Source organism: Harpia harpyja, chromosome 6 (assembly GCF_026419915.1).
Source record: "Harpia harpyja isolate bHarHar1 chromosome 6, bHarHar1 primary haplotype, whole genome shotgun sequence".
In the NCBI taxonomy this organism is placed as follows: Eukaryota; Metazoa; Chordata; class Aves; order Accipitriformes; family Accipitridae; genus Harpia; species Harpia harpyja.
Genome location: NC_068945.1, coordinates 37,215,987 through 37,231,328, shown reverse-complemented (window position 1 = coordinate 37,231,328; position 15,342 = coordinate 37,215,987). Strand labels below are relative to the sequence as shown.

General features: G+C 41.6%; 1 protein-coding gene across 1 annotated transcript in view; it reads right to left on the bottom strand.

Annotated features, from left to right (window-relative positions):
• Nucleotides 1–15,342, bottom strand: part of PRICKLE1 (prickle planar cell polarity protein 1) — a 66,507-nt gene that overhangs the window by 27,903 nt on the left and 23,262 nt on the right. The window lies entirely within an intron of this gene.

Genomic DNA, 15,342 nt, shown 5'->3' with positions numbered 1-15,342 from the left:
AACTGAGAACAGACCTGGGTTATGCCAGAGATCTTTATAAAATGGGTTCCTGGTTTTGATAGCATCAGCCTCCCTCCCCATGACCTCAGTAAGACTCTTTGCTAGAAAGCTTCAGTAAAGAGTAAGAGATGATGCTACCTCTGCAGCAGTATTGTAAGGCAGCGATGCTTAGCTTTGTTTCTGGACAGACCACCGATCTCAGTTCGGTCTCAGAAAGGGTTACCCATCACAGCACTTCCTCATCTCAGCTCTTCTTTTTATACCATACCCTAGATTAACTTCTCACGTACTGCCTATGCATAATAATCTCACTGCATATTTATCTTGTAGGTGCAGAATGGTGTTCTGGGGACTCCTGTCCCGCTGTCCCCTTGGAGACAGGGAGTCACCAGAAAGGAAGCCCCCAGGAGCAGCCTGGGTGGACAGCTATAGCATGCAGGTCACACTGAGCACTTTTGCTAGAGGACAGTGCTGAGAGCCTTCAGCCCCCAGCCCAGGGGCACTGGAGAGCGCTCACGTTGGAGCATGCATTGGGAGGACCAGCGAGACATGAGCCACGAGCTTTTGGTGCAGCTGCAGCCTGCACAGTCCCAAATACAGCCAGTCGCTACAGCCAAGAAGCACTTAAGAGTACCTCAGCCCTCCTTTAATGGGAAGGACACTCCAGCCATCTCTGCACCAGTAAATTAAACAGGGCCAGGGCACAAGCTCAAGCACTAGTCTGCAGTCAGCTACACCATCTCACTGGTGGTACGCTCCACAGCGTGGTTTTGAGTAACTAGCACTACTGGACACAGTGTGTGGGACATAGGAAAGGCCATGGACCGTTCCTACCAGGTGGGCCAGAAAAGAGTTGGGTTTGGGTTTCTCCACCCTCCCTCCACAGCCCTCCAACACTATCTCAAAGAGGCTTTGAGAACCACTCAGCCCACGCTTTCATGTCATACCCCAATGCAAGCAGCACACACCCTCAGCTCCCTGATGGGTGTTTCAGATATGTTGAATGGAAAAAAAGACAATCCACCAAAGATGGAATGTCTCTGCAAAGGGCACGTGTGTGATGGGGTCTACAGTGCAGTGCAACTATGGGCAAGGGCTAGGCAACATAGATTTGGGCAGTCTGGCACCTGGTCTCAGGGTCAGGGGACCACTTGATGCTAAATGAAACACTCCCCAGACAGCTGTAGTCTTGGGCTTCTGAGAAGTCTTCCACTGACTTTAATAAACACGTTTAAAATGTGGAATAGCAGAGTTAACTGCTGCCGTCCCTCAATTTTTAGGCTTACATAAGGTTCCTTATAAAACAAAATTTTGGAACTATGATTTACTCCAACCTGAGTGCTGGAAGTAGTCACAAACTTTAATGCAAAATATCTATGTTATAAAATACTTTCAGAAACTCTTTTGATAGAAACTTTCTGGTAGAATTGAATGTTTAATAAAAATAGTTTTTAGCTATACACATTGGAGAAGCAAATGCAGAAAGACCATTGTTACAAGACTGAAAAGAAAACAAAATTAGATTTGAAATTACTTTTTGGAGTTAGGAGGATTTTTTTAATGCATCTTACACTTATAAATGAACTCTAGAGTAAATGCAAAGAAGCAAAGAGACTTTCAATGTCACTCACGCAGACATTAATTTCAGAGGATACTGCTGTTTTCAATCATGTTTAACAGTGTTAATTTTTTCTCATTATCAGCAAAACAAAATAAGTACATGCTGAGGATAAGGAAACAGCTTTGTTTATCTTCAAAATCATGTGCTTACCAGAACTAAAGCATGTATTTGCCATATGTCAACCCCTGCCCCCCTTCTTTAAATTACAAATTCATTAATATGGCACAGCAGTGCTACATTGTTAGCATGGAATAAAGCACATTTTAAAGAGTAATTAAGTGGGATAAAACTACTTGGAAGAGAAAGGTTTTCCACTGCAGCAGTGTTTTAGGGAGACCAAAGGGGAAACCTGACACGAAGGAATGTCAGCCTGAACTTGATTAATTTGTACTCAGAGCAATGTATCCCGTCCCCCACTGCAATGGCAGCAGCTTCCCACATCGCTTCGCAATACCCTTCCTTACAGTTACCTTTTGTTCTATAGGTCATCCACCAGACTGATCTGTTCGGATCGATATATTTAATAGAGCCATATCTTCCCCGTTAATGTCTCAAACTTTGCAACTCAAGCCATCTGTATAGGATGTGTAGCCTGCCAGAGACGGCTGCTTTGCCAAACAGATTGCACGGGCTGAATATGCAACATCCCGGTCCAGAACATGCGAAGTCAACTCAAACACTCCTGCAGCCTTTCCACAGGACCCACACTGTGGTTTCCTGGTATGGTCATACTGGAAATATCAGTAGTCCAGGACAGGGACATAACAAGGCTCAAAACCAGGTCAAGTCTGAATTTTAGTTTCCTTCTCTTTGCTTTTTTGGTACTGAGATTTGAGACAAGAAGTCTAATGATTCAGTTTTATGGCTTAGAAAAGCCTGGAAAAGCTTGAACCCTGCTTTAAATGAAAGCAGATTCTCACCCACACAGAAGCCTAGTGCTTAACAGTGGTTTGCTTACAAACATTGTTATGTTGTTGAGACGAATGTATCTATGAGGTTTAATGTAGAAGAGGGCATTTATTTCTCTAGTGAAATGAAAACAAGAGTTCGTTAAATATATTTCCTGACTTTTTTTTTTTTTTAAATGGTAACAGTGAAAAAGAACTTTTTATCTCTCCTGTGAAGATGCTAAGAATATCCTCACAATTCCTCTCCTTTCCCTTGGGAGTTAGGATGCTCAGCAAGTTTGGCTCTTAAATCAACATACGTTTGTTATTTAAGTTACATTGCCATTGCTTCCTTTCTGTTCTGTAAGAGCACAGCATGGCTATTCCTTCCAAGCCTGGAAGCAGCATCTTTAAACTGTGAATATTACATTACCACACACCTACCAGACTAGAGAGAAAACACTTTTGCTGCATAGAAAGACTGACAACTCTAAACATGCTATAATAAAAAGCAAGGCCTGATAAAAATTCCATTACTTATCTGGAAAGATTCTTCCCAGTTCAAAGGGTCAATTTCCCAGCAGGGCACCAGCGCTTATCAGCCAGCTCTGCTGAGCCTTTCAATTGCAAAGAGAAGTGTTGCCTCCAACTGGTATGACAATGGCACTATTAAACAGGCACTTCAAAGATATAGATGTTGTAAATGCTTTGATTTTGCCAAGTTCTCTATGCCATCACTATCCAACAGACTTTTTCATGCAGAGGTCAGTCTTCACTAGGCAAATGAAAAGCAGGTAATAAAATAAGTCGTGTGAAATGCAGCAAATCCATCACATGCCTCTACTCCCAAAGCAGGTCCCCACGTTTTCCTAGGTACAGAGAAGCCCGTACCTGACCACGAGAGAAATGAGGCTACTATAGTATAAAGTTCAACTAACCTGCTGTAGCAGGGAGCCAGGGCCAGTAGGACTTGCTTATATCCCACAAACCTGCAACCCTCCTTCCTGCAGGAGAAAACACGCAGACGGTATTACTAAGGAGAACTTGCAGGAGCAGACATTTGGAAGAGCAGATCTATTGATTAGTTGCTTGTCTGACACACCACCCTGGATTCATTTTAAGCCGGCTGCCTAGGCAGGAAAGCCGGTACTCCCTTGGATGATTAAAGAGACATGGGGTTTGTTCGTTATCTTGCTATATGGAATGAAGGCGAGGAGACCGGGCACAGTCAGCATGGACTGACTGGTCATTCTCCAGTTATCACAGGATCACCAGATACAGATCACACATGTTAAGGTGTATACGTGGTCATCCAACATCTGCCAGTTTGCATCAGCACTGGATGCACATACCTTTATCTAGATCTTGGATGACTAGCCTCAGACCTTTCCCAGCATTTGATCCGTGACCTTTCCTCACACATAAACCATATGTTTTACGTAAAACTCTCCTGCCCTGAGAGCAAGAAGTTTGCACGTCATTCATCTTTTAAAATTCCTTTTCACTTAGCTCTCTCCCCACTTTCTTTAGAGCAATGTCCCAAAGTCCCAGCCTTGTTTTTTCAGGCCAACCATCTGCTTGGATGGAGCAGCATCCTTTGGAAAGTGCTCTGCAATCTCTTTAGAACCTCTGCAGCGCAGCTCCCTCGACCTGTTAGCTTGTAACCCTTGGGAGACCGGTAACAAGATGTGCCAGAAAAGATTGCAACAGCAAGAAGCTTCATTTTCACATGAATGAGGACATGACAGGAAGTTTTTCAACCCAAACCATTTCCTGTCTGATCAACAGGCCGTAGTTTACACATAGGAGTAAATATGTGACCCACAGCAAACCAAGGCCATTGACTCTAAAACATATCTGTTGAAAGCATAAACAGACTATGATTAAATTAAGTTTTAACTCTAGAAAGCAGTTTAAACTCAGATAGGGGTTAGATTCAATCTTCACCGGAGGAATTGCCCTTTTTCTAGTTACTCTAGTTCCCTTCAGAAGGGAAAAGGAAATTTTCACTTGGACCTCCCATGCTCAGTTTATGTAAGCATGGTTAAGAAGGGCATGGGATGCAAACGAAAGCTATTACATTATCACCTGCCAGCCAGTTACACCATACCAGCAGAGCCCCACATATTTTCCACCTGTCCCAGCAGCAAAGCTGTAAGAGCAGTTCACGCCAACGCGTGACACCTTGCAGATGCTGCAGTTCCCTTGCCTTAGCCAACGGGCAGCAACACAAGTATTGCCCAGTGTGCGCCTGTAACACAAGGCACATTGTAGTTTTAATAAAATTGACCAGGGCAAAATAAAACCCTAATCTCCACTGTTGACAGGCTGATGTGGATTTAACACGCAAGTTATAAACAGTTTTGTCTTAGGGCTTCATTCCGTCTTGGCTAATGTATATTTATATACCTTCTCCTTCCATGCCCCCGGCAGCAAAGAAGTACAGCTTGTGGTTGTGACTTGCACACACATAGGCTCTCTTCCTCTCTTTTGTCCTCTCCCTCCCACCTCCCTTCTACTGCATTATATTTCAATTAGTCACAACAGTACAGCAAAACACACAGCTCTCTGATCTTAGATGATCTTTTATCTATAAAGATTAGTACTTGCCTTCTCTCTAGGAGGAGCAATCTTTCCAGAAAGAACCTGCTTTTCAGAGAAGAATAAAGAAGAAAAATTGGAGGAATTAGGTAGGAGATGTTTTAAATATTTATGCTAGCAATGCCTAATAAAAACACTGGTCTTGTTTCCATCAAATATATTCAGAAAGGACTCTCTCAAAGCTTAAAGACAAGCAGCTGTGCCTAAGTCTACACAACCAGCACATATACCAGCAGTCCCTTCTCTAGAGCTGCCCAGTTTCTTTAGCCCTCAGCACTTGAGTGTCAGAGGCAACCTGTACAGGTAAGTCTTTGTGCTTCTATAGACACATTGTTTTAGGTGTACACGCTTTGAAATAGGAAGCATTTCAATACCAAGCAATACACCTTGGCCCCAGCAGCTGTGCTTCCCCAGCCACCCACTACAGCACTCTGCCAGAGGATGCTCTAAACCTGTGCCCAAGGAAGGGTTTATTACTCCAGTGGTTGCCAAGGACCATCCATCCATTTCCCTCCATCAGCAATTAGATGCAACATACTAATTTCTCCCTTTAGAAGAAATTCTAAGCCAGTATTATTGAAAAATGATCCATGATCCTCAGGGATCTAACAGTGGTTAGTAGGCTTTACAGGAAGAAGAAAGCTAGTACTAAGACTTCAAGTTTAGTAAGCACTACATGCACTCCAGAGCCATGGGTTTCCAACTATATTGCACACATCTGTTTAAAACAAGTCACTTACAGGGCATTTAATCATCATGCCATTGTGCACTGGTTTTGGCAAGTTTTAAGTAGATAACTATGGGACAGCAGTCTAAGATGCACATGTGATTTTTAACTCGAGAACAGTTAGTTTAATGCCACTCTTCCAACGCATACATAAGCAGGGACCTGACTGACAAAACAGCTCTATCATGAAAAGATTAGTTAAGATCTCATCAGTTAATATCTAGATGGCTCTCCTTGACAACACTGCTTTAACTGCAGTGCAACCTATCATTTTGTAACTTTACTTGAAGAAACAAATACTGATAGAAGATTTTGCGATGTTCAACTTATCCTAAAACATCTCTTTATTGGTCCAAGATACAGGAATAAGTCTGTATTAAAAATACCACATGTACACGCCTAACTTTATAGTGTAACATATAAGCAAGCCAGGATAGACCTGGGAACTGAACAAAGCAAGATTCAGCATGTAAGGGTTTATCAGAAACTGATGGATTAGGTTTTCTAAAATAGTTACTACTGATGTAGAAGAGCTGATTGCTTCATTGATGTCATCATCTTAAGTTATTCCATCACCACCCATTTGGGCTTTCTCATCACCTTCTAAGCACATCTCCCTAAGAAAAGTCTTGCTGGAGAGTTATTTCGCAGCGTTAGCAAGAAGAAAGTTTTACATCCTTGTTTGCAGTTTAAAGTTCACAGCTGCCCACTGGTTTCCTGGGAGAGTGCTTCAAACTGGAAGGCCAGGCTAGTCCACCCGAAAGTTTGGAGGGTTCAAAACTTAGGTATGACTCCAAATGGAGTCAGTGAAGAGCATAAGGCAGTAGGCAACATGCCCTTTGCCATATGGCTGCTGGGCTCCTTGCCAGTCATAGCTCAAGAACCAGTACTTGAAATGGTAAGATACAAAGAGTTACAACCACCTCAGACAGACCCCTGAGCGCACGCATCTGCAAAGACGTGCGTGCCTACACCGAGCAACAGATCAGAAGCAGAGATTCATGAGCTAGTGGAGACTCAGGCTCATAAATCCACATGATGCAGTGCAGCTGGATATTCAGCTTGGGCCAGCAACACTATAGCTGCATTTACACAGCTCTTGTGCCGCTAAACTTGGATGTCTCTATTGCATTCCCCCACAGCTTCTGCTTCCAAGGAAGTGCAGCCAATCCGGGAACACTGGGAACACACATCTGGGGTCTTGAAATGCTCCAAGCCAAAGCTGACAGGATGAATCACCATCTTCCTGCCAGCTAAAGGATGGAAGAGATTTAACAACCAACCTCCTCCCCCATCCTAACAAGCAGCTGTGATACCCAGGAGCAGAAGGGGGGATTCAGGTGAAGAGGAGAACTAATGCAGACAGTCTGGATCTGGAAACAGATGCTCACCGAAGAAAAAAAAAGATACCTAAGAAAAAAGAAAATGTTCAAAGTGCAAAGCTGTTTAAGGGTAAATTTCAAATAAGACTTCAGTCCTTGACAAAAAGCAGAGTAAGCTCAGAAAGGATTGTTGCTTTCAGTTAAATCTTTGAATATCGGTGAGGCTATGACAGCTTTAGATGCAAACAGCACTGATCTACCAAATAGCCTGAAAATTATACTCAAGCTTTATTTTAATGATGTCCAATGGGATAAATAAGCAGCAGAGTCAGCACTGGCAGTGTTGGGAAAAAGCCAACACCAACGCAGCAGATTGAGCCAGGACTCAGAAATTGGGAAGAAAGCTTCTCAGGGAGGCCCACAGCCCTAGGCCAAAACACAAGGCACTGCTGCGCAGAGCAGGAAAGGGAAGGGAAAGGCAACAGAAGACAACTTCCATTAAGCCACGTAAATCACTGGAACTACTTACAGGGAGTGAAAAGTACTGGGAAGAGAGGCCTGACCGCATACTGCAGGCTGTTTGAGACTGCTTTCCTTTCCCTCCCCTTCCCTTCCCTCTTTTTTCATATTAAAGAGTTAATATGAAGCAATACAACTGTGTTTTCTTTGTTTTGCCCACTTGAAGTGCTTTCCTTTTGAGCACAGAGGGCAGGAGGCAGAGAAACACCACCATGCTGTCCTCCCAATTCTGCTCCCCATACCCCGCTGTGCTAGTCTGGAGGACCCTGGTCCCCCAGGCTCCAGCAGTGCCAGGAAAAGGGATGGCAGGAGCGGGCTCCATGACAGCATCTGCACTTCCAGAGGCTGCCCTTGCAGTGGACACACCGCTGGGGCAGAGCCACCTTCCCCCGAAAGGCAGAGCTTTCAGAACAGCAAGCCAGAAAGCCTTGGTACACCATGGTTAGAGAGAACGGGCTGCTCAATGGAGAACATACTCTGCTATACATGCAGCCTAGCACCTCCTGTTCACTCCTCTGCCCAGGGATGAGGGATAGCCAGCACCACCACTGGGCTTTGCATCAGATTTCTTTCTGCTTAAGACCTAATGGGGCTTCAGCTCTTGACTATTTTGTGATGGCAACAATATCCCTGGCAGCCTGCCTGGCAAAAGGAGGACCCTGCCCCATCATCAGTCTTAGCATTCAAAGTGACAAGAAAAGCCATCTCGGTTTTTACAGCATCACTGCAGTACTGACCCAGACACACTCCGTCTCTTTCATTTGAAAGGATGTAAAATGAAGTAACCTCAACACTCTGGTTACTATTCTCAGGACAGGATTCAGAAGTGCAGGGAGGCAAAGATCTTGAGCCAGGACAACAGGCCACACAGACTGTGAGCTACAACAAAGACACACTTGGCTTCATGCTCTCGCTATACATACATGCAAGATATACACTGCACTGCGTGTGTGTATGTATGTATACACACACAGATAGGCAAGACTATATGCAGGCAAGATGATTCCAGAGCACTTAAGGACACAACAGTAGACAGGCTGAGACAAGTAAGTAATAACACAATTTAGAGGAGCAAGCTGACAGCTAAAAGATGCAAAGTAGTTTATTCTAAAAAGTACCTCCATCTAGTTTATGGTGGAATAATTCATTTTGTATTCAGTAAAATTTGTTTCTGGAATAATTCATGCAAACAGGCTTCAGATAGCTTTCTTAATTATTTGTGTGGGTACAAGGTGAGTTTGACCTGAAATAAGCTAACATGAAATCCCCACCAAGCTTAACAAGCCTTAAATTGTTGCGTTTTTTCCTTTATTTTATTCTACGGCTAGAGCCTAAATAGCTACAGCTTGTATAAAGCCATGGCTGCTTTTCTTAAAGTGCTAATCTTGTAGCCAGGTGACACAGGTCTTCCAGCCACCTGATTTGCTGTACTCCAGAGCTCTGAACCAGACATGGACTGTTGAAGGAGAAGCAAATCCTCTTCTACTTGGACCAAGAACCATCCACAGAACTTCCATTTCATAAAGTTTCACCAACAAAGAAGAAAAAGGTTAACCTCTCTCTTTGCCAGCCCTGAAACAGGCTTACTGAGTATGCAGACTCACACTCATTCTGGCAAGCGGCACGAAGATCTGTTTTGTTTCTACCACAACTCTTGCAGTCACTGGAAAGCCTGAACACAAGCACGTATCTGTGACCACATTTTGCTTCACCAAAAATCGTGGGCAAATTGTGGATACTCCTCTTCCCAGCAAGAGAGAGATTTCTGGAGCTCATCTTTGGAACTTTGTCTGTGCTGCATTTCCAGTGCATAGTACTAAGCACATATGAATTAAATTGTCAAGTAAGACTACCTCCCCTACCTCTCCAAAAAAACCCCTCAAGAAATCCTGCATCTCAAACCACAACCTTATTAAAAAAATTAATAAGTAAATAGTCAGAAGGGTGTGTGCAAGCCACTAAACCGAAATTCCTAAACTCTAATCCTTTCCAACAATAAAACTTTCTGCTTCTGCCAAACCACTTGGTCCATCTGTTTCACTTTCTTTACTGTAAAAAGGAGAACATGGCTTCCTCCACCTCACAAAAGCAGCCTGTGGACTCGACATTTATAGTGTCCTTTTCCGAGTAAGCTTTTTCACACTAAAGCTTCAGGTTTTGTCTAACAGAAAGCTCAGGTGATTGTACAAGCATTAGTTCTTGTGCCATTGTCAAACACAGGATTATCTGCGTTTTGTTCTTGTTGACAAAATGGCTGGAAAAAAAATTAGGTATTGACTTGGATTTTCTTGAGGGTTGAGGGGTGGAGGAGAGCACTTTCCCACATAAAATGCCACTACTCTCTTGAAAATTCTAAATTCTGAAGAACCAGAAAAGCAGTTCAACTGAACTGCTTCCAGGTTTCAGCATTTCATTTGAAAGATCAACCTCTTTCCTGAGAATCCAGAACTTGGAGAAAGCATAAGTACGTATTTAGTCTTATGTCTTCTCATCATGAAGAAAAACCTAATGTAATAAAAGGAGAATTTCTTTTTAGTTAGTCAGTAAAAAACTAATTAATAACTTTTAATACTTCAGTGATGTAAAATTTTGAAGAAATTCCATTTCTGGTCCTGTACCTTGGTAAACCTTCAAAAAAAACACATGCTGTGGAGAACATGGCCACTGGTCCATCAAGATCTAGGCAACTAATTGAACACCCTTCATACCTAAGGCAAGAAACAATTATTTAAAGAAATGATACCACTTAACTGCAACCATTTTTAGGCCTCCTACTTCGAGGTATGAAGCAAAGGTGGCTTGAGAGCAACTTCAAAAATGTCTTCTGCAGGCTACCTTTAGAGGAATTGTTCCTGTGGGTAGATATATGGAAATCAGAGTTCCTGCTCCTCAGGGTTTCATATGGAAACATTTACTAAGTTATACCAGCATAAATGGCTGTAAAATATCAGAACAAACCTTCTCCTTCAACATTAGATACTTCACCTCAGATTTTATTTGTAATTAAAATGTTCCACAGGAAATAATAACCATAGCCTTAATTAGGTAATTAAACCTGTTCTTGAAGACTTATGTAATGCAAAAGAACAATCATGCAGATGGAAAAGTTTAAACCTACTAATTATATGCATGCACAAGTTACAAGAAAAAGCTTCTTTCTTAAATCTCTTTTTTTAACTTTGGCAAAATAACATGTTCAACAACCAGCTGCTGTGCATCTCAAGTGAAGAGCTTACTAATGCAAACCTTCTATATCACAGTGCTGCACTAAAAGCCACACCAACTAATTCTCATAGAATTAGAAGACTCAGAGCAAGTAAATCGAAGATTCACAAAAAACTTAAGTTTGCTTTCTAGATCCTCACATGCTTAGATGTGCCAGGAGTTCAGAATAACTTATCTCTACATCGACTGTAGATGTTCCTTCCCCACCTGCCTGTCCCACCCTTCTCCAAGATGAGTGGTAATAAGGATGTCTCAGATGCTCATGAGGCAGCTATTAAACCATCCGACTTTAGAGTTATAAAAAGTACAAGGATTAAAAAGGGTGGGGAAAAAAATCAAGTACAATTATTTTTCTTAGTGGATAAGTGTTCATACAGTTGTAAATGAGCTCTGAAAATTTAAGACAAGGATTTGCCCCATGCTGAGGAGCCTTACAGATATTAAAGGGATTTTAAAATGGGTGCTTTTCATTCTCTTTTGCAACTTGTTGCTCAAAATATGTACAGGCCAAGTTGGGATCTGCATTTCAAAATTAACTTTCCTATGATTAGCCTGTGGTTTCATGAACATCTGAAAAAGGATAATTGCAGTTATACCTATTTGTATAGGAATGTACTTCCCTAAAGCATTTAGATTAGTTTACACCAGTGCCTCAAGTAAACAGGCAGTGGTATGTTACAGCAAGTCAGCTGGTTCTCAAAAGCTTTTTAAATAGTCTTGTCTTTCCTCACAGAACTTGGACCACAGAAAGGGAGAAAACATTGGTCTTCCACACAGCTCCCTCTGCTGATTAGAACTTCATACTTTGTCACATTGCAAAAAATTCATAGAAGACCATTCAGCCATACAGATTTTATAAGAGGTCAGAAATACTTGAATGTTATTATATAAACATTTAAGTAACAAGTCTCAGGGCAGGGCAGCAGAAAAAAGCATCCAAACAAGTCAGCCTTGTGTGCCCAAAAGCTACTCAGTTCCATGAAACCCCTGGGGGAAAAAAAACCCAAACAAACCAACAACAAACCAACTAAATTCACATCTCCCAACTGAAACAAAACTAACCATACTGAAACCTCATGGAGAAGTCCAGTTTTTCAGAAGCTGGGACAATAACAATGCCAAACTTACTTGTATTTACTAGCCAGGTTTTCCCAGAAGTGTTGAATAATTTGAGATTCTTATCCCAAGATCACATAGGCATCTTGGTATCAAGAAAAATGCAAGTCATCTTGTCGATAAAGGAAGCAGCAAATAAAGAAAAACAGAAAACCAAGCAACTTCCCTAGGTCCTAGATTGAGTCCTATCCCCAGAGAACAGACGCTACCCATCACATTGCTGTATTTTTTGCAACTTTAAAATGCTTATATTTTGCTTTTCTCTTTTCAGTAGAAATTTGCCTGAGTTTAAACGTATAGGTTTTCATTTACGAATTGAAGGCTGATCTCTCAGCATTAAACACTGATGAAAGTTTCACCAAATATTAAGAACTAAAAAAAAAAAAGTTATCAGCCATTTTAAGACAATCTTACAACAATACTTTCAAATACATCACGTGGTGCACTTGTGCCTGGAACTTAAGAATCCTGACAAGGATTTCACTTGAAGCCTTAGGGGCTAGAAATTGCAGTTTCCTTCTTTTTCAGTAATATTTGCTTATACAAAGTCCTAGCAACATTTGTTACTAGTAAAGAGTACAACTAGATAGAAATCTACTTAGAGAAATCCATATGTGGTGAATACTCCATAGATCAATCAATGTGGGTCTAAATTAAGAAAGTCATCTGCAATGCAACAGAGAAGACAACACAAGAACAGTAAGAAGTTTTATACTAGTCAGTTATCTGGTTTTAATTTGATTTTAGAAAAAAGTAATGGTTAATAACCCACTGCCCATCAGAAAAACACTAAGATTTTCTTTGACCTAAGAAGCTACAACTGTAGACAAGATACTCAGTAGTTACTTCACCTGACCCAATCAGCAAGGATTCACTTGCGCACATTTAGATGACACAAGAGTACGGTGGTGTAAGAATTGTGATCATCAGCATCTGTATTAAAACTTTGAAATTGCAATTCATGGCCAGGTTGTATCTGTTCTTTCAGCTAAGTCCTGTATAAAATCTATGTATGCCTTAACACTTTTTTCATGTTATAGTTCTCTCCATGCAGCACCTAAGACTCTTGAGGTGTGCTCTCCTCACTTCTTGCAGCATATTAAACAGACAGTGGTCAACAACTGCTCTTTGAAGATGGGTCTTCCCAAGTATTCATCTTGCCGCTTCGATTTAGTAAAATAGTCTGTGTTTATTCCTGCCTCTATGGGTCCCCCAGTCTTGTAACTGGACCACGAAGTACCAAAGAGTGGATCAGTAGCCCTCCTTTCTCTCTTCCTGGGAGTGACACGGACTGAAATATCACTGGCTTAACAGCATGAGGCCTCTCAGCATGAACCATTATTATTTTATTTTAAGATCAGTGGAAGTAGCTACTAGGTGTAACAACGCCTGTAGAGAAATAAGAAAACCATGCTTCGCAGCTGCTTATGCTTCAGGCCAAAGGCTGTGTTTCCAGCAGCACGACAACCCCACGAGTGCTTACCTGGCTTTTGTAGCCAGGTTCTGGTTACTGTAAGGCCTTTATCTTGGCCTTCCACAAACAGATCTCCAATTAGAGGCAAGCATGCCCGTATACATCCATTTTTCTTACTGTAATTCTGTTCAGAATTCCTTCCCGTTTAAGTTTTTCCCTACAGGTATCTTGAAACTCATGAAACAGATGCATAAAAATTCCAGTTTTAAACACACTTCTCCCAAGGAATACCAATTATCTCTAGCTTCAGAAATGTTGATGTCCTTTGGGAATGGCTAGACAGAGCCACCTCCTGGCTAGACACTAAACAGAACTTCTGTAAATATACACCTTTATGTCTGTGAACAAGCTATTTGTCCATTGCAAGAGAAATCCTTTGTGCAGATTCAAGGGTTGGTTTCAAAGAATAGTCTTCATATCTGCGTACTATAGTTCCTCAGAACAATCAGTTAGTAAGTACTTAGATGATGGAGAACAACACACCCTGTTTGCTACTAGGTTTCTGTAGAGTATAGACATGAAGTTAACAGCAACCCTGGAGTAAAAAACCCAAGCCCTAAATCTCTCCTGCTCCTTGAGAAACACTGACACAGCAGTAAAGCTTTATCCACTTGTCATTAACAGAAGTCCCAGAAGAACATCCACGGTCCAGGAGACAAATCGCATGCAACCCAGTCAGTACTATGAGGCATCCCACCCTGCAACCCTGTCTGATTTCCTTAGGCACAACACAGGGATAATTAAACTCAGTTACCACGATCAATTGGTAAAAACAAGTAATAGCTATCTTTTGGGGATCTTGTTCAGGCTATATGATTAAGTTAAAGTGATGAGATAGTTAGAAACTTAAATAGGGTTAAACTCATGTTGTGGATTTGCTTTTAAAAAATAGAAATAATAGTATCCTTAGACAGCATTCCATCTTTTGCTTTAGTAGGTTTCAAAGCTGTAATTATTGCTTCTTAGACAGAAGTCAGTATTAGAACGCTTTCTAAAACCTCTTCTCTGCAGAATATATCTACAACCCATATGTTAGAGTAATTTTCCTATTTCTACCAACACGGAAGAAAGAAGTGAGCATGGCAAACAAGCCTTCTTCAGTATTTGAGCATATCTCTAGATTCCTTGTTAAAACAACACCCAGGACACCTAACAGATGTGAGAGGTTACAGATAATTGAACAAAAGCCACTTATTTAACAGTTTCTGTTAGTTTTCCTCCCTCCTCAAAAAAGGTATTTCCATCTCTTCTGAATGGTTGCAAACATTGACCCACCTGTAAACATAAACAGTGCAAACACTACACACACATTAGGGCGGGTAGGGAAAGATGCCACAATCATTAGGCTGAAGCCTAGCAGCATCATGAAATATAGTGGAATAAAAAACTTGCCATGGCAGTGAGAGCAATCTGTCATCAGTATCTTCTCCAGATTGTGAGTGCAAGCAGTAAGCAACTGCAGCCCCTTGAATCAAACTTTATTTTATATTGCACCATTGTAAGCCCTCACCTCAGAGGGACTAGAGGCTTTTAGATCCTAGTTTTAACTACAGCTGAGCAACTATCCTTCTGTTCCCTTATTAGAGGCATATGAGGCTCAGAAGCCTCTTAAAACGCACTCTTCAGCCACCACTGTGGTGATCTACTGTCCATATAATCACTTTCAAAAGATTTGTGGTTTTGACCCTTGAAGTGAAAATGCAGCTTTCTCTGTGAAATCCTCATTACTTGTCCTCAATACATAAGCTCTTGCAGCAAAGGAGACATTCTGAAGAAGTGTCAAAACACAGCGTTTCCAAAGTCTTGGTTTTCCTGCGTACCACCATTCGTACGATGGCAGGAGCATTGGC